At 52.0% G+C, this 23,484-nt stretch overlaps 1 pseudogene; it reads left to right on the top strand.

The window, feature by feature from the left end:
- The first annotated feature begins 21,155 nt into the window (after positions 1-21,155).
- On the top strand, positions 21,156-22,616 carry LOC147964063 (uncharacterized; annotated as a pseudogene).
- Positions 22,617-23,484: the final 868 nt, after the last annotated feature.

Raw genomic sequence — 23,484 nt, 5'->3', positions numbered from 1 at the left:
AGTAGTTTCATTGGTGAACATCACTATGTTGATCATATCTACTATATGATTCACGCTCGACCTTTCGATCTCCGTGTTCCGAGGCCATATCTGTATATGCTTGGCTCGTCAAGTATAACCTGAGTATTCCGCGTGTGCAACTGTTTTGCACCCGTTGTATTTGAACGTAGAGCCTATCACACCCGATCATCACGTGGTGTCTCAGCACGAAGAACTTTCGCAACGGTGCATACTCAGGGAGAACACTTCTTGATAATTAGTGAGAGATCATCTTATAATGCTACCGTCAATCAAAGCAAGATAAGATGCATAAAAGATAAACATCACATGCAATCAATATAAGTGATATGATATGGCCATCATCATCTTGTGCTTGTGATCTCCATCTTCGAAGCACCGTCGTGATCACCATCGTCACCGGCGCGACACCTTGACTCTATCGTAGCATTGTTGTCGTCTTGCCAATCTTATGCTTCCACGACTATCGCTACCGCTTAGTGATAAAGTAAAGCATTACATCGCGATTGCATTGCATACAATAAAGCGACAACCATATGGCTCCTGCCAGTTGCCGATAACTCGGTTACAAAACATGATCATCTCATACAATAAAATTTAGCATCATGTCTTGACCATATCACATCACAACATGCCATGCAAAAACAAGTTAGACGTCCTCTACTTTGTTGTTGCAAGTTTTACGTGGCTGCTACGGGCTTAAGCAAGAACCAATCTTACCTACGCATCAAAACCACAACGATAGTTTGTCAAGTTGGTGCTGTTTTATCCTTCGCAAGGACCGGGCGTAGCCACACTCGGTTCAACTAAAGTTGGAGAAACTGTCACCCGCAAGCCACCTCTGTGCAAAGCACGTCGGGAGAACCGGTCTCGCGTAAGCGTACGCGTAATGTTGGTCCGGGCCGCTTCGTCCAACGATACCGCCGAACCAAAGTATGACATGCTGGTAAGCAGTATGACTTATATCGCCCACAACTCACTTGTGTTCTACTCGTGCATATAACATCAACATATAAAACCTAGGCTCGGATGCCACTGTTGGGGAACGTAGTAATTTCAAAAAAAATTCCTACGCACACGCAAGATCATGGTGATGCATAGCAACGAGAGGGGAGAGTGTGATCTACGTACCCTTGTAGATCGACAACGGAAGCGTTGACACAATGTAGAGGAAGTAGTCGTACGTCTTCCCGATCCGACCGATCCAAGCACCGTTACTCCGGCACCTCCGAGTTCTTAGCACACGTACAGCTCGATGACGATCCCCGGGCTCCAATCCAGCAAAGCTTCGGGGAGGAGTTCCGTCAGTATGACGGCATGGTGACGATCTTGATGTTCTACCGTCGCAGGGCATCACCTAAGCACCGCTACGATATGACCGAGGTGGAATATGGTGGAGGGGAGCACCGCACACGGCTAAGGAACGATCACGAAGATCAACTTGTGTGTACTAGGGTGCCCCCCTGCCCCCGTATATAAAGGAGCAAGGGGGGAGGCCGGCCGGCCCTATGGGGCGCGCCAAAGGGAGGGGGGAGTCCTCCTAGTGGGAGTAGGACTCCCCTTTCCTAGTCCAACTAGGGAGAGAGAGGGGGAAGGAAAGAGAGGGAGAGGGAGAGGAAAAGGGGGGCCGCCCCCCCTCTCCTAGTCCAATTCGGACTCCCCATGGGGGGGCGCCACCTCCTGGGCTGCAGCCCTCTCTCTCCCCTCAGGCCCACTAAGGCCCAATACTTCCCCGGGGGGTTCCGGTAACCCCTCCGGCACTCCGGTTTTCTCCGAAATCACCCGGAACAATTTCGGTGTCCGAATATAGCCGTCCAATATATCAATCTTTATGTCTCGACCATTTCGAGACTCCTCGTCATGTCCGTGATCACATCCGGGACTCCGAACAAACTTCGGTACATCAAAATGCATAAACTCATAATAACTATCATCGTAACTTTAAGCGTGCGGACCCTACGGTTCGAGAACAATGTAGACATGACCGAGACACGTCTCTGGTCAATAACCAATAGCGGGACCTGGATGCTCATATTGGCTCCTACATATTCTACGAAGATCTTTATCGGTCAGACCGCATAACAACATACGTTGTTCCCTTTGTCATCGGTATGTTACTTGTCCGAGATTCGATCGTCGGTATCCAATACCTAGTTCAATCTCGTTACCGGCAAGTCTCTTTACTCGTTCCGTAATACATCATCTCACAACTAACATATTAGTTGTAATGCTTGCAAGGCTTATGTGATGTGCATTACCGAGAGGGCCCAGAGATACCTCTCCGACAATCGGAGTGACAAATCCTAATCTCGAAATACGCCAACCCAACATGTACCTTTGGAGACACCTGTAGAGCTCCTTTATAATCACCCAGTTATGTTGTGACGTTTGGTAGCACACAAAGTGTTCCTCCGGCAAACGGGAGTTGCATAATCTCATAGTCATAGGAACATGTATAAGTCATGAAGAAAGCAATAGCAACATACTAAACGATCGGGTGCTAAGCTAATGGAATGGGTCATGTCAATCAGATCATTCAACTAATGATGTGATCTTGTTAATCAAATAACAACTTCTTTGTCTATGGTTAGGAAACATAACCATCTGTGATTAACGAGCTAGTCAAGTAGAGGCATACTAGTGACACTTTGTTTGTCTATGTATTCACACATGTATTATGTTTCCGGTTAATACAATTCTAGCATGAATAATAAACATTTATCATGAAATAAGGAAATAAATAATAACTTTATTATTGCCTCTAGGGCATATTTCCTTCAGCAACAATATCTGAGTATAGACATAAGTTAAACAAGTTGCCATAAGATGGCTAGCACAAACGGGGATACAGATCGAAAAGGCAAGGCCTCCTGCCTGGGACCTCCTAACTACTCCTCGAAACCGAACTCCATGTAGAAATCTTCCTCGGGATCCTCTGGCTCCTGGACTCCATCATCTGGTCGCAAAAACCGGGTACAGAAATGGGGAAAAGGGGGAGCAAAGCAACCGTGAGTACTCATCCAAAGTACTCGCAAGCAAGGAGCTACACCACATATGTATGCATTGGTATCAAATGGAAAAGGGTAGCATGTGTGGACTGAACTGCAGAATGCCAGAATAAGAGGGGGATAGCTAGTCCTGTCGAAGACCACGCTTCTAGCAACCTCCATCTTGCAGCATGTAGAAGAGAGTAGATGGTAAGTTCATCAAGTATCATCGCGTACATAATCCTACCCGGCGATCCTCCCCTCGTCGCCCTGTTAGAGAGCGATCACCGGGTTGTATCTGGCACTTGGAAGGGTGTATTTTATTAAGTATCTGATTCTAGTTGTCATAAGATCAAGGTACAACTCCGGGTCGTCCTTTTACCGAGGGACACGGCTATTCGAATAGATAAACTTCCCTGCAGGGGTGTACCACATTTCCCAACACGCTCGATCCCTTTTGGCCGGACACACTTTTCTGGGTCATGTCTGGCCTCGGAAGATCAACACGTCGCAGCCCCGCCTAGGCACAACAGAGAGGTCAGCACGCCGGTCTAAATCCTATGCGCACAGGGGTCTGGGCCCATCACCCATTGCACACCTGCACGTTGCGTACGCGGACGGTGAGCAGACCTGGCAACCTCCATTACAAAGGAAGTCGCATTACGCGGTCCAACCCGGCGCGCGCCACTCAGTCGCTGACATCACGAAGGCTTCGGCTGATACCACGACGTCGAGTGCCCATAACCGTTCCTGCGTAGTTGGTTAGTGTGTATAGGCCAGTAGCCAGACTCAGATCAAATACCAAGATCTTGTTAAGCGTGTTATTTTGAAGTAACTGCGGATGCCGACCGGGGCCATGCCCACCTCTCTCCTAGGTGGTCTCCACCTGCCCTGTCGCTCAGCCACAGAGTAACAGTCGGGGGCCGTCGGGAACTCAGGCCCACCATACCTGGATGGAGCCACCTGTCCTTTCAGCCCCCACACCGGAATCACATGCGGGTACTCTATGAGCCGACCTGACTTTAATCACCACTTGTATAGTATGTATGTATATACCCGTGATCACCTCCCGAGTGATCACAGCCCAATAGTATAGCATGGCAGACGGACAAGAATGTAGGGTCATTGATGGAAAACTAGCATCATATACTAAGCATTTAGGATTGCAGGTAAAGGTAACAATAGTAGCAACAATGACAGGCTATGCAACAGAATAGGAGCTATCGAATCAACAACGGTAGCAAACCTAATGCAAGAATAAGAGAGAACAGAGTGGGCGATATCTGGTTGATCAAGGGGGAGGGGGGGCTTGCCTGGAAGCTCTTTTGTACAGGAAGAAGGGTCGTCGGTGACGTAGTCGTACTCAGTGGCATCAGCGTCGGTCTCGGGGTCTACCGGAGAAGAAGAGGGGGAAGAAACAGTAAATACGAAGCAAACAAAGCATCACAAAATATACCAAGGCAATACGCGGTGCCAGGGGTGATCTAACGCAAGGATATGTGATACCGGCGAAGGGGGAAAACATACAGGAAAGTATTCCCAGTGTTTGACGTTTTTGGACAGTCAAACCGGAGGCGGAGGTTGCATGTTTGCCATGCTAGGGATGTGTGGCATACGAACGGACTACGTATTCAGATTTGTCTAGTTGTTCTAAGCAACTTTCATGTACAAAGTATTTTCATACGAGCTACGGTTATTTTTCCATTAATTTTCAAAGTTTTAATTATTTTTCGAATTTATTTATATTTCAAAATTAAACAGTAAAATAATTTTGTCTCCTAGTGCTATTCTAGCATAGTGTATGATGGTCAGGCCTGGGGTTGGGTTGACCCAATCAAAGGTTGACTAGTCAATATATGAACAGTGTATGGGGCCACATGTCATTGACTTAGACAATTATTTTAAATTTGTTTTTCTCTAAACCATTAGTGGGTCCACATATCATCTACTATCGTACAAATTAGATAGTACTACTAATTAAACTAACTAAAAGGATGGCCAGGGTGTGGCATAGCCGGCCACACAGGGCTGTGGTGCCTACACACTACGCACTCGCGCACACACTGGCCATGGCCATGGTCAGCCGTAGGAGCAGAACAACTGCATCTAGCAAGCATCAGCAAACTTCAGCAGTAGTGGCTAGGAGCGGTAGTAGAGTAGCACATCAGCAGCAGCAGTAGCTAACGCAGCATGAAGAGCAGCAGCGTCAAAGCAGCATTAGCAGCAGCAAACGGCAGCGGCATGGCATCAGCAGTAGCAACAGCGCAGCAGTTCAACGAGCAGCGGCTGGGAACGGCGAGCGGCGGCAGGCAAGGTGCAGCGCGGGCAGTGTAGGCGGACGAGCGCATGCGTGGTCGCTCGCGACGGGCGGCGGTAGGAGGGGCAACGCGAGCAGGCCAGGAGTGGCTGTGCGCGCACGGACGCGGAACTCCGGCCATGGCGGCCTCGGGCGGGCACGGGTCTACGGCGATGTATCGACAGCGAGGCGAGGGGGATAGGGAGGAGCAGCTCACTGTGATGCGGATGGTTAGGTCGGGAGAGTCGAGGTTGACCGGAACGGCGGTAATCGACGACGGACGACGACGTATGCGACGAAGAAGACGACGATGGCGAGCGTAGAGGCGGCCCGGCTTGCTCCGCTGCCCGGAACGGACGAGGTCGAGCGACGCGAACCTCCTGGGCGTAATCCCGAGCGACAGCGACGACGGTGGCCGCGGAAACGATGGTGAGGCAGCGGTCACCATGATTTGTTTGAGCTCGGATTCGAGAGGAAGAGGAGGGGGCCGATGGGGAAAAGAAGGGGGAAAGGATGAGGGCGAGCTAGGGTTTGGCCGAGGGGAGTCGACGTGGTGGCCATCCGGCCATGGCACCGTGGGATGGCCGCCACGCCATGGCACAGAGAACAGAGGAAGGGGGAAAAGGCCATGGTGGGCTTGGGCCGTGCTACTGTAGCACTAGGCTTCTAGTGCACAGTGTGCACTTAGCCTCTTTTCCTTCTTTCTAATTTTTCTATTTTGCATTTTATCCACCATTTTGTATTTTTAATTTAATACTGAATAAGTTTTGCTGATTCCAAAACATGTCACATAAATAGTAGGCAATTTTTTGAGCTAGCACACAAGATTTCAAGTGGTTTGGAAATACATAAACATTTGTTTATTTTGAAATGGCGATTTTAGTTGTTGTCGGGTCCTTTATATTTTACTTGGGATTAAATTGGTGAGCAAAATGATGTTCTTTTCTACATGAAAATTACTTAGTGAATATATGCAACAACTCGAACATGTTTTTATTCTCTGTTTGGATAAATAATAATTTAACTTAACTTTAAATTTGAATTTGAGGTTTAAATATTTCTTAATTGTTTTTCTTAGGGCATAATGATGATTACTTGGAATCATTAGTGTGGAGTTACTGTAGCATGATTCTTGGGGTGTTACAGTTCTTGATTCTCGAGGCCGATGCTTGCGCTACGTCACTGGGTCACGACGATGCCGGAGGACGAGGACGGCGAGGCCGGGTGCCGCGGCACCGCGTTGGCCGTGACCGGTGAAGGGGGTGAAGAAGGGCGGCTTCCCTGGCCCTAGCCGTCGCCGTGGTCCTGGGAGTTGGTGCGGTGGAAGCGGCACTTAAAGGACCCGGCGTGGGTGGCCGGCGCGCAGACGCATTTGGAAGCGGGCCCTGTCGTGGTTCTAACTCTGACAGTGATGTAGGGAGGTGAGTATGGAGAGGCGAGATCCTAGCTATTGGGAAGTTGTTACACGCAAGGTTTACGAGTTCAGGCCCTTCTCGGAGGAAGTAATAGCCCTACGTCTCGGAGCCCGGAGGCGGTCGACTGGATTATGCGTGTATAGATTACAGGGGTGCGAACCCCTCATACTGAAGAGGGGGGTGGCTTATATAGAGTTCGCCGGCCCCCTCCTGCCCTCAGTAATGCAGGGTTTAAGGTACATTTAAGATTGGGCGTTACTGGTAACGCCTCTAATAAAGTGCTATGATGACCATAAAGACTACTTAACAGCTGACCGTTTGCCTGCGGAGTGACTGTAGGTCTCCTGGCAGTCGAGTGATTAGCTTCATGGTCGAGTGATAGCTTCTTGGTCGAGTGCCTTGAACCTGTCGAGTGGGGTGCCTTCAAGTCGATTGAAAGGTGATTTCTCCCAGGGATGTCCTAGAGTAGGACTCTTCGGTCAGGTCCGTGTCCCTACCCTAGGTACATGTCTTCATCATTAGCCCCCGAATGGATCGAGGCTAGAGTGGGGAAAGAGTTGGAGATCTTTCTGACTGGTTCTTCGGGCTATGTGAGCGCCTCGTTTCGGGACAATCGTCACGGATGACGGTGCCAACCTTTTTCAGTCGCCTTGATCCATTCCAGGCCTTCCGTCGAGTGAATATCCTTGCTTGCGACATGCCGAGTGTTGGTACGAGCGGGATACTCTGTTTTTGGCAAGCGGCTCTGCGGCCCGCGGATCTCACGGGATTTGGATTTTGGGAAGCGCGCGGGACGGGAGTGGCCGCAGTAATCGGAAGTGAAAAAGCGGAAACTCCTCGATCCTCGCGTCACCTTTTTTGCCACGTACTGCGCGCGCGTCTGTTGCGGGATTTGACTGGGCTGCCTGGGCCTACCGGTCAGTCACTCGGGAGCAGCCCCTTATAAGTTGCCGGCTCGGGGTTTCCAAGCCGCGCGCTTCTCTTCTGCTTCCTTCTTTCTTCCTTCCTCTCTCCCTTCGCCAGCTCTCCTGCGACCCTCGGCCGTACCCTAGCACCGTTAGCCCGTGCGAGACCTCGCCGGCGACGATGGTGAAGGGCAAGACCACTGCTTTGGAGCGTGCGAAGAAGGCGGCGGCGGCGGGGAAAGGAAAGAAGTCTTCGCGAGGTGGATCTTCCTCCCGGACCACCCTGCCCAAGGGTTGGATTCAGGGCGATTGGATGCCATCGGTGCTCCGACAGGAAGATCTCGACGACATGGTCGAGGGAGGAGCCATTCCCCACGAGGCCGCGCGTCTCCCGGGGAGGGAGATTGAGCCGCAACCCCGCGACGGTGAGTGCGTGCTCCTCGCCACCCACATCGACCGAGGGTTTTCTCTGCCTCCCCATCCATTCTTCCGGAGCTTCTTGAATTTCTTCGGAGCGCAGCTTCATCACTTTACCCCCAATTCCATAGTCTACCTTGCCGCGTTCATTTCCATGTGCGAGGCCTTCCTGGGTTGCCGTCCGCATTGGGGGCTTTTCAAGCATATCTTTACTTGCCGCTCCCAGTCGGTGAAGAAGGCCAAGTCGAGTGACGAGAAGACGCAAGTCATCCAGTTGTGCGGGGGTCTGGCGATCCAGACGAGGGGGAAGAGCTGTTTCCCCTCTATCACCTTCCCAGAGTCGGTCCGCGGCTGGCAGTCGACCTGGTTCTACTGCCAGGACCAGGCGACCCCCGGGCAGTCGACCGGTCTTCCTCCTTTTTCACTCGACCGAGCCGAGAAGCCTATCTCTCTGAAGGTCACGCCGGAGGAAAGTGCCCAAGTCAAGGTATTGGCGGGTCGAGTGGTTGAACTTGTCCGTGAGGGGGTGACTGGGATGGACCTGTTAGAGGTCTTTCTCCAGAGGCGCATCCAACCGCTCCAGGCGCGAGACCATCCGATGTGGCTGTATTCTGGCCTTGACGACACCACTCGGATCCACCCGGAGGAGGTCACCGATGAGATGCTGGAGGGGTGGCTGTCAAGCATCACGGGGAACAAAGACAACCCCCGAGGAGCCAGAAGGGTGATTCCACTCGACAACTCATATGAAGTGGATCAGGTATGTCTTTGTGTCGGATATCTGGCCTTCTGTATTAGTCTTCTTTGTGTGAGTCGACTGACTTTCGTCCTGTCCGTTGTCCTCCAGGCTACCACCGAGATGTACTCGACGCCCAACGGGGCACAAGGGCCGACCGAGGAAGGTGAGGGGAGCGGAGGCGAGAGCGGGGACGACCAGGTCGAGTGGGAGTCCGACGGTGAGGGAGAGGAGGGCGACGACATCTTCTCCAGTGAGGAGGAGGAGGAGGTTGAACCCTCCCGCCCGGAGGGACGGTCCAAGCTCGCCCACGATCCAGCGCAGGAACGTGGCAAGGCGGCCGCTCCTGTTGGGCAGGCGTCGAAACGCCCTCGGACTTCTTCTCCTCCGCCGACCGGGAAGGCTCCCAAGCACCCACGAACGGCGCCATCTAAGCCGCCCAAGGCCTTGCCAAAAATGAAGATAGTTGTTCCCACCATTTCGGGGTAACAACAACACTTGCTTTCCTTTGTCGACTGTGGACGGATCCTTGGTCGATTCACTGGGCCAACTGACTAACTTTCGAGATTTGCAGTGGTGCAACTTCTGAGGTCTCCGCCAGGAACGACGACCAAGAGATGGAGGACGCTGTCACCTCCAACCCTAGTACGATCACTGTCGTCCTGCTTACGAGTCGACTGAAGTGTTGGTCGATTGAATGTTTTCCTTGCAGCTCCTCCTCATGTTATCGACCTTCCGGACGACGACGACGACACACCACTGAGGGTGAAGAGGAAGAAGAAGGTGTTGGCTGGCAAGGCTCCGCAATCCACTCCCGCGCCTGAGGCTGCAGTTCGGGATGATGGCGAACCCACTCGGGCTTCCGTGACTTTCGCTGTTCCTTTGACAAGTGTGCAGCCTTTAGCGTCGACTGCAGATCCGTCTTCGCTTTTTGCTGCGTACCCCGTCCCTGAGGACCAAGCGGCTGCTGCGAAGGAGGTTGTATGCCAGGCTGGAGTCATGATGGAGCAGGTAAAAGTGGCTCGGGAGGCTTGCCAGGCGGCTTACGACGCAAGCTGGGCTCTTCAGAGCAATGTCTTTTCCGAAGATCTTTAAGTTTGTACACCCACTGGGTGTTTTTGCCGATTCTTGGACGAGTGGGGGCACGCTAAGTGCACCCACTGGGTGTAGTCCCCGAGACTGCGGTCGACTGCTGGCAGTCGACTGTAGTCTTTTTAAATTGAGTCGTAGTTGAGTTTCTTCGCTCTGTCTGATCGGGTCGTGCCGAATGGAACCTCGTCGACTGCGGGCAGTCGACGTCTTTTCTCTTCTTCTTTTTTACTGTGGGGGCACGCTGAGTGCACCCACTGGGTGTAGCCCCCGAGGCTGCTGTCGAATGTTTTGCTTCGGCCGTAGTCTTAGAAACTCTGTTATTGTCTCTTAACTGCTCGGAAGCAGCTTGTCTTGGACTCGACTTCAGGGAACGGTCGAGTGGGATAGGAACCGGTGGGGGCACGCTAAGTGCACCCACTGGGTGTAGTCCCCGAGACTATGGTGGACTGCTGGCAGTCGACCGTAGTCTTAGTATTTACTGCCTTTGTTGCTTTTTCCTTTTTACTGAAATTGTAACTCCTCCTCTTTGACTTCAGAAATCTTGTGATCTTGGAACCCGATTGGCTGACTTGGAGAAGCAGCAAATTCAAATGAACCTTGATCTGGAGCTGGCCAGGACAGAGCTGCAGAATGTCAGAGACGGCGCCGCAGGTAAGACACCTTTGTCGACTGGTTGGTTTTTAGGCTTGAGTATCTTTTCGCTTTCTCCGACTCAATCGTCATTTTTTGCAGAAAAACTGAAAGAAGCTCTAGAGAAGAAGGATCAGGACTTGGCTGCTGCCCGTAAGGAGGCTGATGACAAGACCGCTCTGGCCGCGCAGAAGCTGGCTTCGGTCGACCAATTAGAAGGGGAGAACACCAAGTTGAAGACCGCTCTGAAGGAAGCCAACAGGGAGTGTTCGCGTTGGAAGAAGGAGCACCTCACCCTGAGCGAGAAGATGGAAAGCGTCGCTCGCAGGAGAGACGACCTGGAGAGCTACTTAGGGAGCTTTGCCAAGAAGCTGTACATCAAGCTCGAAGGTGCACAATCAGTTCCGACTGGTTCTTTTTGTGTCGACTCAGTTTTATGAAATTTGACTTATCCTTGGGCCGTGCATGCAGAACTTTGCCAGAACTTCGAAGAGGAGACCGGGCGGATCGAAACAGGTTTGGATCCAATCAACTCTCCGGTGCAAGACGAAGCTGCCATGAACCTGCTCCGACTGGAATCCCGCGTTGACGGCGTCGTGGATTATTTGGCTCGACTGAAGGTTGCCATGACGCGGATCGACCCGACGCTTTGGCCAGAGTCCACGCTCCAGAACGATCTCGAGTCTCTGATGACTCGACTCAATGGAATCCCTGACCGAGTGCAAGAGTGGAAGAAGTCTTCAGCTCGGTGTGGTGCCGACGTGGCTCTGTCTCTGGTCCGCGTCCATTGCAAGGAGGCGCGGGAGGAGAAGCTGGCCGCCATCCAAGTTGCCAACACGAGGAAGCACAACTTCCAGGACTTCATGGAGACATTTATTGTTGCTGCTACCCGCATCGCAGATGGGATCGACTTGGATGAGTTTGTCACCCCTGCCAGTCCTCCTCCTCCTGAGGAATGAGAAAACTTGCCTCGGGATGCCGAGTGTATTTTGTAATCCGTTAAACTCTGCCTTAAATTTGCCTCGGAATGCCGAGTGGAAGTGTAACAGTTAAACTCTGCCGAGCTGTGGGCTCGAGTACTTCGATCTGAGGTCTCTCGGATATTTTAGGCTTTATTTGAACTTGATTTGTCTTTGAATCTCTTTGTGGATGACCCGTCGAGTGGGATTTGATCTTCACTCGAAGTAACTTTGTGTCTGTGGTGCAGCTCCGAAGGAGAAGGTGGCAGTCGACCTGCCTCTCGTCGTCCTCGGGACATGAGAAGTGTTTCACACTTAGGCGAGCGCTGGGCTGCAGCTAAGTCTCCGAGCGGGAGGTTTGCTCTCCACTCGGTAGGATTTTTCAAACTTAGGCGAGTGCTGACCGCAGCTAAGTCTCTTCGTAGGAGAACTTAGGCGAGTGCTGGACTCCAGCTAAGCCCCCGAGTGGGAGGTTTGCTCTCCACTCGGTAGGATTTTTCAAACTTAGGCGAGTGCTGACCGCAGCTAAGTCTCTTCGTAGGAGAACTTAGGCGAGGGCTGGACTGCAGCTAAGCCCCCGAGTGGGAGGTTTGCTCTCCACTCGGTAGGATTTTTCAAACTTAGGCGAGTGCTGACTGCAGCTAAGTCTCTGCGTAGGGGAACTTAGGCGAGTGCTGGACTGCAGCTAAGCCCCCGAGTGGGAGGTTTGCTCTCCACTCGGTAGGATTTTTCAAACTTAGGCGAGTGCTGACTGCAGCTAAGTCTCTGCGTAGGAGAACTTAGGCGAGTGCTGGACTGCAGCTAAGCCCCCGAGCGGGAGGTTTGCTCTCCACTCAGTAGGATTTTTCAAACTTAGGCGAGTGCTGACCGCAGCTAAGTCTCTTCGTAGGAGAACTTTAGGCGAGTGCTGGACTGCAGCTAAGCCCCCGAGTGGGAGGTTTGCTCTCCACTCGGTAGGATTTTTCAAACTTAGGCGAGTGCTGACCGCAGCTAAGTCTCTTCGTAGGAGAACTTAGGCGAGTGCTGGACTGCAGCTAAGCCCCCGAGTGGGAGGTTTGCTCTCCACTCGGTAGGATTTTTCAAACTTAGGCGAGTGCTGACCGCAGCTAAGTCTCTTCGTAGGAGAACTTTAGGCGAGTGCTGGACTGCAGCTAAGCCCCCGAGTGGGAGGTTTGCTCTCCACTCGGTAGGATTTTTCAAACTTAGGCGAGTGCTGACCGCAGCTAAGTCTCTTCGTAGGAGAACTTAGGCGAGTGCTGGACTGCAGCTAAGCCCCCGAGTGGGAGGTTTGCTCTCCACTCGGTAGGATTTTTCAAACTTAGGCGAGTGCGGACCGCAGCTAAGTCTCTGCGTAGGAGAACTTAGGCGAGTGCTGGACTGCAGCTAAGCCCCCGAGTGGGAGGTTTGCTCTCCACTCGGTAGGATTTTTCAAACTTAGGCGAGTGCTGACTGCAGCTAAGTCTCTGCGTGGGAGAACTTAGGCGAGTGCTGGACTGCAGCTAAGCCCCCGAGTGGGAGGTTTGCTCTCCACTCGGTAGGATTTTTTTTGAACTTAGGCGAAACGGGTTCGCGGCTAAGTCACCCGCTGGGGGTTCTCGTATGTAAACAAAAGTGACAGCAATCATTGGAACACTCTTGACTTTGATAAAAATGAACTGCGGAAGTTTCTCTTATTACATCTTTATGGGAAGGAACTTAAGTGTAAAAGGGGCGGAGTAGTTCCGCATTCCAAGCTCGCGGCTCGTCAATCTGGCGATCAACATTGTAGAGGTGATACGCTCCGTTGTGGAGGACTCTGGTGATGATGAAGGGACCTTCCCAAGTGGGAGCAAGCTTGTGTGGTTTCTGTTGATCCACTCGGAGGACCAAATCTCCTTCTTGGAAGGCTCGACTCTTCACATTCCGGGCGTGGAATCGACGCAAGTCTTGCTGATAAATGGTCGATCTGATCATGGCCATCTCCCTCTCTTCTTCGAGGAGGTCGACTGCGTCTTGCCGGGCCTGTTCTGCTTCATCTTCGGTGTAAAGCTCGACTCGGGGCGCGTTGTGAAGAAGATCACTTGGCAGAACCGCTTCGGCTCCATAAACCAGAAAGAACGGAGTTCTTCCAGTCGACCGGTTAGGGGTGGTTCTCAATCCCCACAGAACTGACGGAAACTCGTCGACCCAAGCACCTGCCGCGTGCTTGAGATCACGCATCAGCCGAGGTTTCAGTCCTTTAAGAATCAGACCATTTGCTCTTTCAGCTTGCCCATTTGACTGAGGATGCGCGACCGACGCGTAGTCGACTCGTGTGCCTTGAGAGGCGCAAAAAGCTCTGAACTGGTCCGAATCGAAGTTTGACCCATTGTCGGTGATGATGCTGTGAGGGACTCCATATCTGAATGTTAGTCCTCTGACGAAACTAATAGCAGTGCCAGCATCGAGGTTCTTGATGGGTTTAGCTTCAATCCACTTGGTAAACTTGTCGACTGCCACAAGCACATGGGTGAAACCGCTCCTGCCTGTTCTCAGAGGGCCGACCATGTCCAGTCCCCAGACAGCGAAGGGCCAGACGAGTGGAATGGTCTTCAGGGCTGATGCGGGTTTGTGGGACATGTTGGAGTAGAACTGACACCCCTCACACTTGTCAACTATCTCCTTTGCCATCTCATTTGCTCTTGGCCAGTAAAATCCCGCTCGGTATGCTTTGGCCACAATGGTTCGGGAGGATGCATGGTGACCGCAGGTCCCCGAATGGATCTCATCAAGGATCATCTGACCTTCTTCCGGAGTTATGCACTTCTGACCGATTCCAGTCGCACTTTCTCTATACAACTGCCCCTTTATGACTGTGAAGGCCTTGGATCGGCGGACGATCTGTCGAGCCTCTTCCTCGTCCTCTGGGAGCTCTTTCCTTAGGATATACGTGATGTATGGTATCGTCCAGTCGGGAGTGATGGCCAAGACTTCCATGATCAGGTCGACCACAGCAGGAACTTCGACTTCAGTCAGATCTGTGGCACTTTTCGGCTGTGGGGCTTCTTCTGTGAAAGGATCTTCCTGGACTGACGGCGAGCGGATGTGCTCCAAAAACACGTTGCTGGGAATGGCTTCTCGCTTGGAGCCTATCTTTTCCAGGTCATCAGCTGCTTGGTTTTTCAGTTGGGGGATGTGATGAAGCTCTAACCCCTCGAATTTCTTTTCTAGCTTTCTCACTGCATTGCAATAACCAGTCATAGCTGGACTTCTGACGTCCCACTCCTTCATCACCTGATTAACCACCAAATCTGAGTCGCCATAGACCATGAGGCGACGGACGCCGAGTGAAATGGCCATGCGCAACCCATACAAAAGTGCTTCATACTCTGCTTCATTGTTGTAGGAATCGAAGTGAATCTGGAGAACATATCTGAGCTTATCTCCTCGGGGGGAGACTAGAACTACCCCAGCACCGGAACCATTCAGCATCTTAGATCCGTCGAAAAACATGGTCCAGTGCTCCGAGTGAACTTGAGTCGGAAGTTGCTGTTCAATCCACTCGGCGATGAAATCTGCGATTGCTTGGGACTTGATAGCCTTCTTTGCTTTGAACCTGATATCTAAGGGAAGGAGTTCAATCGCCCACTTGGCCACTCGACCAGTTGCATCTCTGTTATGCAGTATCTCTGACAGTGGGGCGTCGCTGACGACTGTAATGGCGTGGTCAGAGAAGTAATGTGCAACCTTCTTCGTGGTCATGTAAATCCCATATACAAGCTTCTGGTAGTGAGGGTATCTTTGTTTTGAAGGGGTCAAAACTTCAGACAGATAATAGACTGGGCGCTGAACTCTGAAGGCCTTTCCTTCTTCTTCCCGCTCGACCGTGAGTACTGTACTGACAACTTGTCCTGTGGCCGCAATGTACAGCAGCAGAGGCTCTTTGCTGATTGGGGCAGCAAGCACCGGCTGGGTGGAGAGCAGAGCTTTGAGTTCTGCAAACGCTGCGTCAGCTTCTGCAGTCCACTCGAACTTGTCAGACTTCTTCATCAGTCGGTAGAGAGGCAACGCCTTTTCACCGAGACGAGAAATGAATCGACTTAAAGCGGCCAAGCAGCCTGTAAGCTTTTGGACATCGTGCACGCGTACAGGACGCTTCATCCGGAGTATGGTGCCAATTTTCTCAGGATTGGCGTCGATCCCTCGTTCGGAAACGAGAAAACCGAGTAACTTTCCGCCTGGAACTCCGAATGTGCACTTTGATGGATTGAGCTTGATATCATACCTCCTGAGGTTGGCAAAGGTTTCAGCAAGGCCAGCTCGCAGGTCGGAACCTTTCCGTGACTTGACCACAATATCATCCATGTATGCCTCCACATTTCGACTAATTTGAGTGAGTAAACACTTCTGAATCATTCTCATGAACGTGGCTCCGGCGTTCTTGAGGCCGAACGGCATGGTGACATAACAGAAGCATCCGAATGGGGTGATGAAAGCTGTTTTGATTTCGTCGGGTCCATACAGACGGATCTGATGGTATCCGGAATAAGCATCTAGAAAAGACAATCTCTCGCATCCCGCAGTCGAGTCGACTATTTGGTCGATGCGAGGGAGAGGAAAATGATCTTTCGGGCAGGCCCGATTGATATGTTTGAAATCAATGCACATGCGAAGTGACTTGTCCTTCTTGGGGACCATGACGACATTGGCGAGCCACTCGGAGTGGTAAATTTCTCGGATGAACCCTGCTGCTAAGAGCCGAGCCACTTCCTCGCCAATGGCTTGCTTCTTCTGGACGGCGGACCGTCGAAGATGTTCCTTCACAGGCTTGAATTTTAGGTCGACCCGTAGACGGTGCTCAGCCAGCCCCCTGGGAACTCCAGGCATGTCGGAGGGTTTCCATGCGAAGATGTCCCAGTTCTCACGGAGGAGCTGGATGAGCGCTTCTTCCTATTTGGAGTCAAGCGTCGTTGAGATGTGAGTCGGGGCAGCGTCGGGGTCGGTTGGGTGAATGTCGACTGTTTTTGTTTCACCGGACGACTGAAAAGCTGATTCTGAAGCAGGCTTCTTGGCTCGTAGCAACTCGCTTGGGTCGGCAGTCTTTTGGTACTCTTGCAGCTCGACCACTGCCATCTGAGCATCTGCAATCTTTGAGCCCTTCTGAAAGCACTCTTCCGCCTTCTTCCGATTGCCTGTGACAGTGATCACACCTTTGGGGCCAGGCATCTTCAGTTTGAGGTACACGTAACATGGCCGGGCCATGAAGCGTGCGTAAGCTGGCCTGCCCAGAATGGCGTGATAAGCACTTTGGAAGTCCACGACCTCGAATGTCAACTTTTCCTTGCGGTAATTCTTTGAATCACCAAAAACCACATCAAGAGCGATCTGGCCGAGTGATTGGGCTTTCTTCCCAGGAATGACTCCATGGAAACTCATGTTACTGGTGCTGAGTCTGGACATCGGAATGCCCATTCCTTTCAATGTTTCAGCATACAATATGTTCAGGCCACTGCCTCCATCCATCAGGACCTTAGTCAGTCGAGTGCCTTCAACAATTGGGTCGACCACCAAAGCTTGCCTCCCAGGGGTGGCAATGTGCGTTGGGTGATCAGACTGGTCGAACGTGATGGCAGTCTGAGACCACTTCAGGTAACTGGGTGTTGCCGGGGCAACCATGTTCACCTCTCGGTTAATGACTTTCAGTCGACTTTTGCTTTCGACATTGGCAAAAATCATCAGGGTGGAATTGACTTGGGGGTATCCATCGTCACTGTCTTCCTTGTCCTCGACTCTGTCAGACTCTTTTTCCTTATCCTTGGACTGTTTTCCTTGGAACTGCTGGATCAGGAGTCGACACTGTCGAGTGGTATGCTTTGGGTAAATAAAATTACCCTCTTCATCCTTCTTGGTGTGGATGTGACATGGCAGATCCAAAACATCATTTCCGTCTTGATCCTTGACTTTTTTGGGCTTCCAGGTGCCCTTGGGTTTTCCCTTGAAGTTTCCCTGGGCTACGGCCAGGGCCTCTCCAGGAGCGGCTGGCTCGGCCTTCCGCTTCTGCTTCCGACTGGAATTGCCTCCAGTTTCCTGGGCGACTGCTTTCTGCTTGCCACTCCGGAGTCGATCTTCGTCTTCTCCGTTAGCATACTTGGTGGCAATCTCCATCATCCGATTCAGAGACATCTCTCCAGTTCGACCGAACTTCAGATTCAACTCTCTGTATTTAACACCTTCCTTGAAGGCACAAACTGCTTGATGGTCTGGCACGTTCTCAACCGAGTGATGCAGCGTGATCCACCTCTGGATGTATTCCCTCAGAGTTTCATTCGGCTTCTGCACACAAGATCGCAGCTCGGTTAGGCCTGCAGGTCGCTTGCATGTTCCTTCAAAGGTTGTGATAAACACTCGGGAGAGGTCCTCCCAAGTGTAAATGCTGCTGGGTGCCAACTGATTTAGCCATGCTCTGGCCGAGCCCTCTAACATGAGAGGTAAATGCTTCATGGCCACCTCGTCATTGCCACCGCCAATCTGCACAGTCACTCGGTAATCTTCGAGCCAGGTGTCAGGCTTAGATTCACCGGTGAACTTGCCAATTCCAGTCGCCAACCTGAAATTGGGAGGAATCACTGCGGCTCTGATGGCTCGACTGAAACACTCTGGTCCTGAAGCGCGTACTCTGTTGCTGGCAGGCGCATCTCTGTTGTGGCCTTCTCGATGAGCTCTGTTCCTGTCAACCAAACCTTGAACGAGGATGGATCTCGCATCAAAGCCTGGGTCTCTGGGGTCGACTGGAATCCTCTGCCCAACACTATGAGGGCGTCTGTCATCTTGCCGTCGAGGCGCATACGACCAACTCCTCGGGGGAGGGGTTGGCACTCGACGTCGACCATCACGGTCGAATCGGTGATCATACTGTTCATTCCTCCTGTACTGATCAAGCTGGCCACCACGTCCCTCACGCCTCGGGGGAGATCTCGGGCTGTGAGCTGACTCGACTGTATCTGTTGCGACAGACCGACTGTGGATCCTATTCCGCGATTGTGAGACAGCGGAATTCTGGTCTCCCGCCGCCCGGAGCAATGCTCTGATCTGTAACAAGCCCCTGCCAGCCTCCGACTGGGAGGGCTGAATCGATTTTGCTATACGGGCTGCAGCGGCCAAATTCTGAACTGGGGTTCGATATACCTGCGTCGGCGGGAAGAGCTGGCGTCGACTGGACTCGGGAGCCGGCCGGCGCGCTTGCTCGTCGAGCGCTCGCTGGAGATTCTCCAGTCGAGTGCGCTCGGCCAAGTTGGCCAAACGCGTGTCCTCCAAGGCTCGGGCCTCGGGGGTCTCTCCGACGATAGGAGTGCGGAGCGCGTCCATGTTCCGGCGGCGAAGCTCCTCTCACTGTAATGACGTGAGAGGTTCGGGGAGATACTCGTCGTGGGGATGCGACGGATCGCCCCCACCCGCGCCTCCATCAGTGCGAGGGAAACCAGGGGGACTGTGTATTCCATCGACCGCCAGAACCTCAGCCGCTGGATCGCTGCTGTCGCACTCGGATGCGGTCTCCACGGAGCCAGTCGACAGGTCGAACAGGCCGTAGAGGGATTCGACGGGCTCGATGGCCGCGACTTGCGGGGCTGCCGATTGGCGGGCCACGGCGTGCCTCACCCATCGCTGAAGTCTTGACCGACCGGAGCGCTTGCGCTGGTGGGAGACAGGGCGGGGAGACGATACGGGGGCCGACCCATATTGGGTCGACGGTTTCCGCAGGAGGACGCCACGAACGCATGCGCGGAAATGTGTCGCACCGCGGACGGGGAGCGCGTCGATGTCGAGCGGTGCCTCCTGAAGCCAGGCGGAGTCGTCGACGATGAAGGTGAGCGCGCCGAGACGGATCTCGCGGCCCTCCACCAAAACTCCGCAAGAAAACATGATCAAAGGGATCGAGAAAAATCACAACTTCTCCAACTAAGCGCTAAGATTCCAGCCCCACGGTGGGCGCCAACTGTCGTGGTTCTAACTCTGACAGTGATGTAGGGGGGTGAGTATGGAGAGGCGAGATCCTAGCTATTGGGAAGTTGTTACACGCAAGGTTTACGAGTTCAGGCCCTTCTCGGAGGAAGTAATAGCCCTACGTCTCGGAGCCCGGAGGCGGTCGACTGGATTATGCGTGTATAGATTACAGGGGTGCGAACCCCTCATACTGAGGAGGGGGGTGGCTTATATAGAGTTCGCCGGCCCCCTCCTGCCCTCAGTAATGCAGGGTTTAAGGTACATTTAAGATTGGGCGTTACTGGTAACGCATCTAATAAAGTGCTATGATGACCATAAAGACTACTTAACAGCTGACCGTTTGCCTGCGGAGTGACTGTAGGTCTCCTGGAAGTCGAGTGATTAGCTTCATGGTCGAGTGATAGCTTCTTGGTCGAGTGTCTTGAACCTGTCGAGTGGGGTGCCTTCAAGTCGATTGAAAGGTGATTTCTCCCAGGGATGTCCTAGAGTAGGACTCTTCGGTCAGGTCCGTGTCCCTACCCTAGGTACATGTCTTCATCAGGCCCTTAGTTGTGGTGGCAAATATAATACACATGATCCATATTGTTATGCACTAGTGTGTGTGTGAAATAGATGGATTATGGTCCTTTACCTAATAAGATGGGTGTGTGTGTGTGTTAGAGAGAGAGAAGGAGAGGAGGAGAGAGAGTGAGGAAGAGGGAGGGAGAGAGAGTGAGGAAGAGGGAGGAAGAGAGTGTGTGTGTGAGGATTTGATGGCCAAAAAGATCGCCAGTGTCACTTGATATGTATAATATTAATATTGAACTCTTAAAGTTAATGTGGTCCCGTTGCAACACACGGGCGTTCCTCTAATTTTTATTATGTTTGAGATGTTTTGTACTTCCGATGAATTTTTATAATAGATTTAATCCTTTTCGTAAAAAGGAGACTTTCTACGGAAGTAAAAATACACTCTCTCTTTCTCAACTATCTATGTCATCTACGTCCTCCATTTCCTTACGTGGTATTACTATCTCTATATGTGTTTATTAGTATCTATCGGATTTTGGATCAAAGTTCGACCACATTTTTTCCCGTAAAAAAAAGTTTGACCACATATTTAACTAGAAAAATGTTTATGCATGTCATAGAAAAAAAATATTATTGAATTCATAATTGAAGATAGTATTCAATGATATTAATTTTGCTACGCATAACTTATATTATATTAGTTGAAATCATTGTCAAAATATGACCCAAAATACGAGCGGGCCAGTAAGGGACCTCCTATTTGGCGCGCAAGGCATCGGCGAACGTGCCAGTGCACACCCCCCTTCCCCCGCGCGCTTCTTTTGGCCGGTTCATGTGTGTGGCGCCCTGTTTTTTTGCTTTCCTGTTTTTTCTTCTTTAAACTAGAACAATGCCCATACGTTACAATGGGATAGAAATATTCTAGTACGTTAGCTTGTGATTTATCTATCAATAATAATACGATTGTGTAAATAAATGTTCATTAAATTCTGCCCGTGAATTACCTTGTATTTTGATCAGAAGTTTAGTAAGTATATTAAAGTGGAATTGAACAAGGTAAAACAAATCTCGGTGGAGCTATGGCGAAAGCGCTCGCGCGCGTGGCCGCGCGGCCGCCGCCGGCCTGATCTCCTGGCTCTGGCCTGCTCCGCGTCCAGCGAGACCAGATTCGGAATCCCCGTCGCGTGCTCTCTCTCCTCCGCCAGCTCTCCTCCCCGTCCATCAAGCTGTCATGGCTCCCCACGCTCCAACGTCGGCGGCCGCCACGGCCCCTCTGGCCGATGTCCTCCCCGCTACAATGTTGGCAGCCGCTCGGGCCTCTCCGGCTCCTCCTGCCAGCGACCCCGCTCGGGCGGTGGAGGCCCCCTCGGTTGCTCCTGTCAACGCTCCCGCTCCGACGATACTGGCCTCTCAGGCTCCTTCTGTCGGCACTACCCCAACCCATCCGCTGTCGCCCTCTGCCGAAGACGTCGCTGCAGCCTACCTCGCCTCCCGCAAGGCCGACCCGGCAGTGCGGGAACGCTTTGCCTCACGCAAGCTTCCCTCCACAACCAAGATGCCGGCCAGGTCCGATCTGGTCCTGGCAACTCCGACGCGTACCACGCCGGCCGTCGTTGCTGCTGGATACAACAGCCTTCAGGGAGCTGCCTATGATGGCCCCATTTCGGACGAGGACAACGGAGTGCCCACTGCTGTAACTTCCCACGATGTTGTTGCGGGCGACGGACACGTCATTCAGGCGCCTCCAGTGCGTCCAGGTTGGGGAGATTGGAGAGGATGTTTCGACCGCGAGGCATCGCCGGAAGCCCCTGTGTCTCAAGCTCCAAGTGGGAATGCATTGGCGGGATGGCAGCTTGTCTCGAGAGGGCGCCGCTCGACTTCCGTTCCTTTCCGTCGCCCTGCTATCAATATGTGGCGTCCTCCGCCGGCGTGGTTGAGAGACATGTGTTTCCTATGCCTCTGTTGAGGTCACTATGCACACTCCTGCAGGGATCGAATCCGATGCACGAACTACCTTCGATCTGGGCACATCGCCCGCTTCTGCTGTGCTAAGAAGCATGTCCACCAAGCTTCACCGGCCCAATGTCATGCTCCACCGCCTCCATCCACCAGTGATGTCTCCATGACAGACGTGCAGTTCCAGTTTGTCTCGGCTCAGCAAGTCGGGTTGGCGGAGGAGACCGAGCTGCTTCGCACTGAGCTTCGTGACTGTGTTGCGCGAGTCGGGAGTGTTTTGGTGAGAGTGGAGGCCACTCTCGCCAAACTTGAGGTGGTGCCGGATGTGTCTTCGCTGCCTGAGTTTCAGATTGGGGTTGCCCCTGATTTGTTCTTGTCCCCTGAGATCCTGGTTGGTTCTACCGATGGGGAAGCAGGCATGTATGGAGATCTCTCCCCTCGTGCTACATCTTGTCGGTTGCCGTTGCCCGTCGTGCCGATTGCTTCTGGGAGGGAAGCCGTTGTCGAGGTCGTGGCTCCGGTGCTGCAGATTATGCCTGAGTTGCAGAAACTTTGTGGGAAACCCACTTCGCCTATTTCGACGGTGCTTCCTAAGGAGATGGGGTCGCTTGGAGGGGACTTGGCGATGCCTACTGCGACCTCACCATTGTCGTTGGAGCCCAGTCAGCCACTCGCCTATGTGGACCGTGGAGGTTTGGACGTTGCTGTTGCTCTCTCACCTGAGGTTGTTGCCTAGGTGGCATCCGTGGGTGCCGAGGTTGATGAGATAGGTGCTTTGGCAGCTACTTCTGAGGCGCCGAAGCCTATTCGGTCGCCCATCTTTTGACAGTGACGCTATGTTGGCACGTATTGACGAGGTGGTCTTCGTGAAAAAGCTTGACCGTTTGCTCGCCTCCTTGGAGGCAACTTGTCCTGGGTCTCGCAATGTGATTGCTTGCCTCCTAGTGGATGAGGTTTCTATAGGCAAAATAAAGAAGGTGAAGAAGGCTCTCAGAAACATAGGTAAGAAGAGTGGCGCCATTGATAAGGCGTCTGCGGCTGCTTAATGGAGGATACTCAGTCTCTTCGTTCTCCATCTCCGAGTGGCTCGTCTACGTGGATTTCTTGGCGTCTGATGTATTCAACATTGGTTTTGTTGAGGGTTTCTTTGCGACATAGAAGTGCAAGGGTTTGTGGTTGTTGCGTGTTAGGTACGTTTGTTGGGTTGACCGTGAGGCCATGGAGTTTCTTTCTTAGCGAGTAGTCCGCATATGATCTATATGTATCGGTTTTCGCCCGGTTTTCTGTTAATTAACCGGGAAATTCTCTTCTTCTTAATTAATCGACGAGGCAAATCTTTTGCCTCCGTTTAAAAAAAAGTGGAATTGGTTCAGAAGGTAAGTAAATTAAGGTGATTGATTATCATACAGGCTGGACGAAGGGGTGGCGGGAATAAAGGTGAAATGGGAACCTTACGTTCTTCTTAAGTAGTAGAGATAATTACATATTTCAAAAAGTTCTAAACTGACTTTTTTTTATTTTTTTATGCAACAAATCATAAAATGACCGTGTGCTCATTTTTTGCAAATTCAAAATATGATCACGATTTTGAAAAAATGTTTGGG

The sequence above is a fragment of the Triticum urartu genome, chromosome 6A (genome assembly GCF_056163025.1).
Source record: "Triticum urartu cultivar PI428250 chromosome 6A, HENAU_Tu73, whole genome shotgun sequence".
NCBI lineage: Eukaryota > Viridiplantae > Streptophyta > Magnoliopsida > Poales > Poaceae > Triticum > Triticum urartu.
This window is presented reverse-complemented; position numbering and strand designations above follow the sequence as displayed.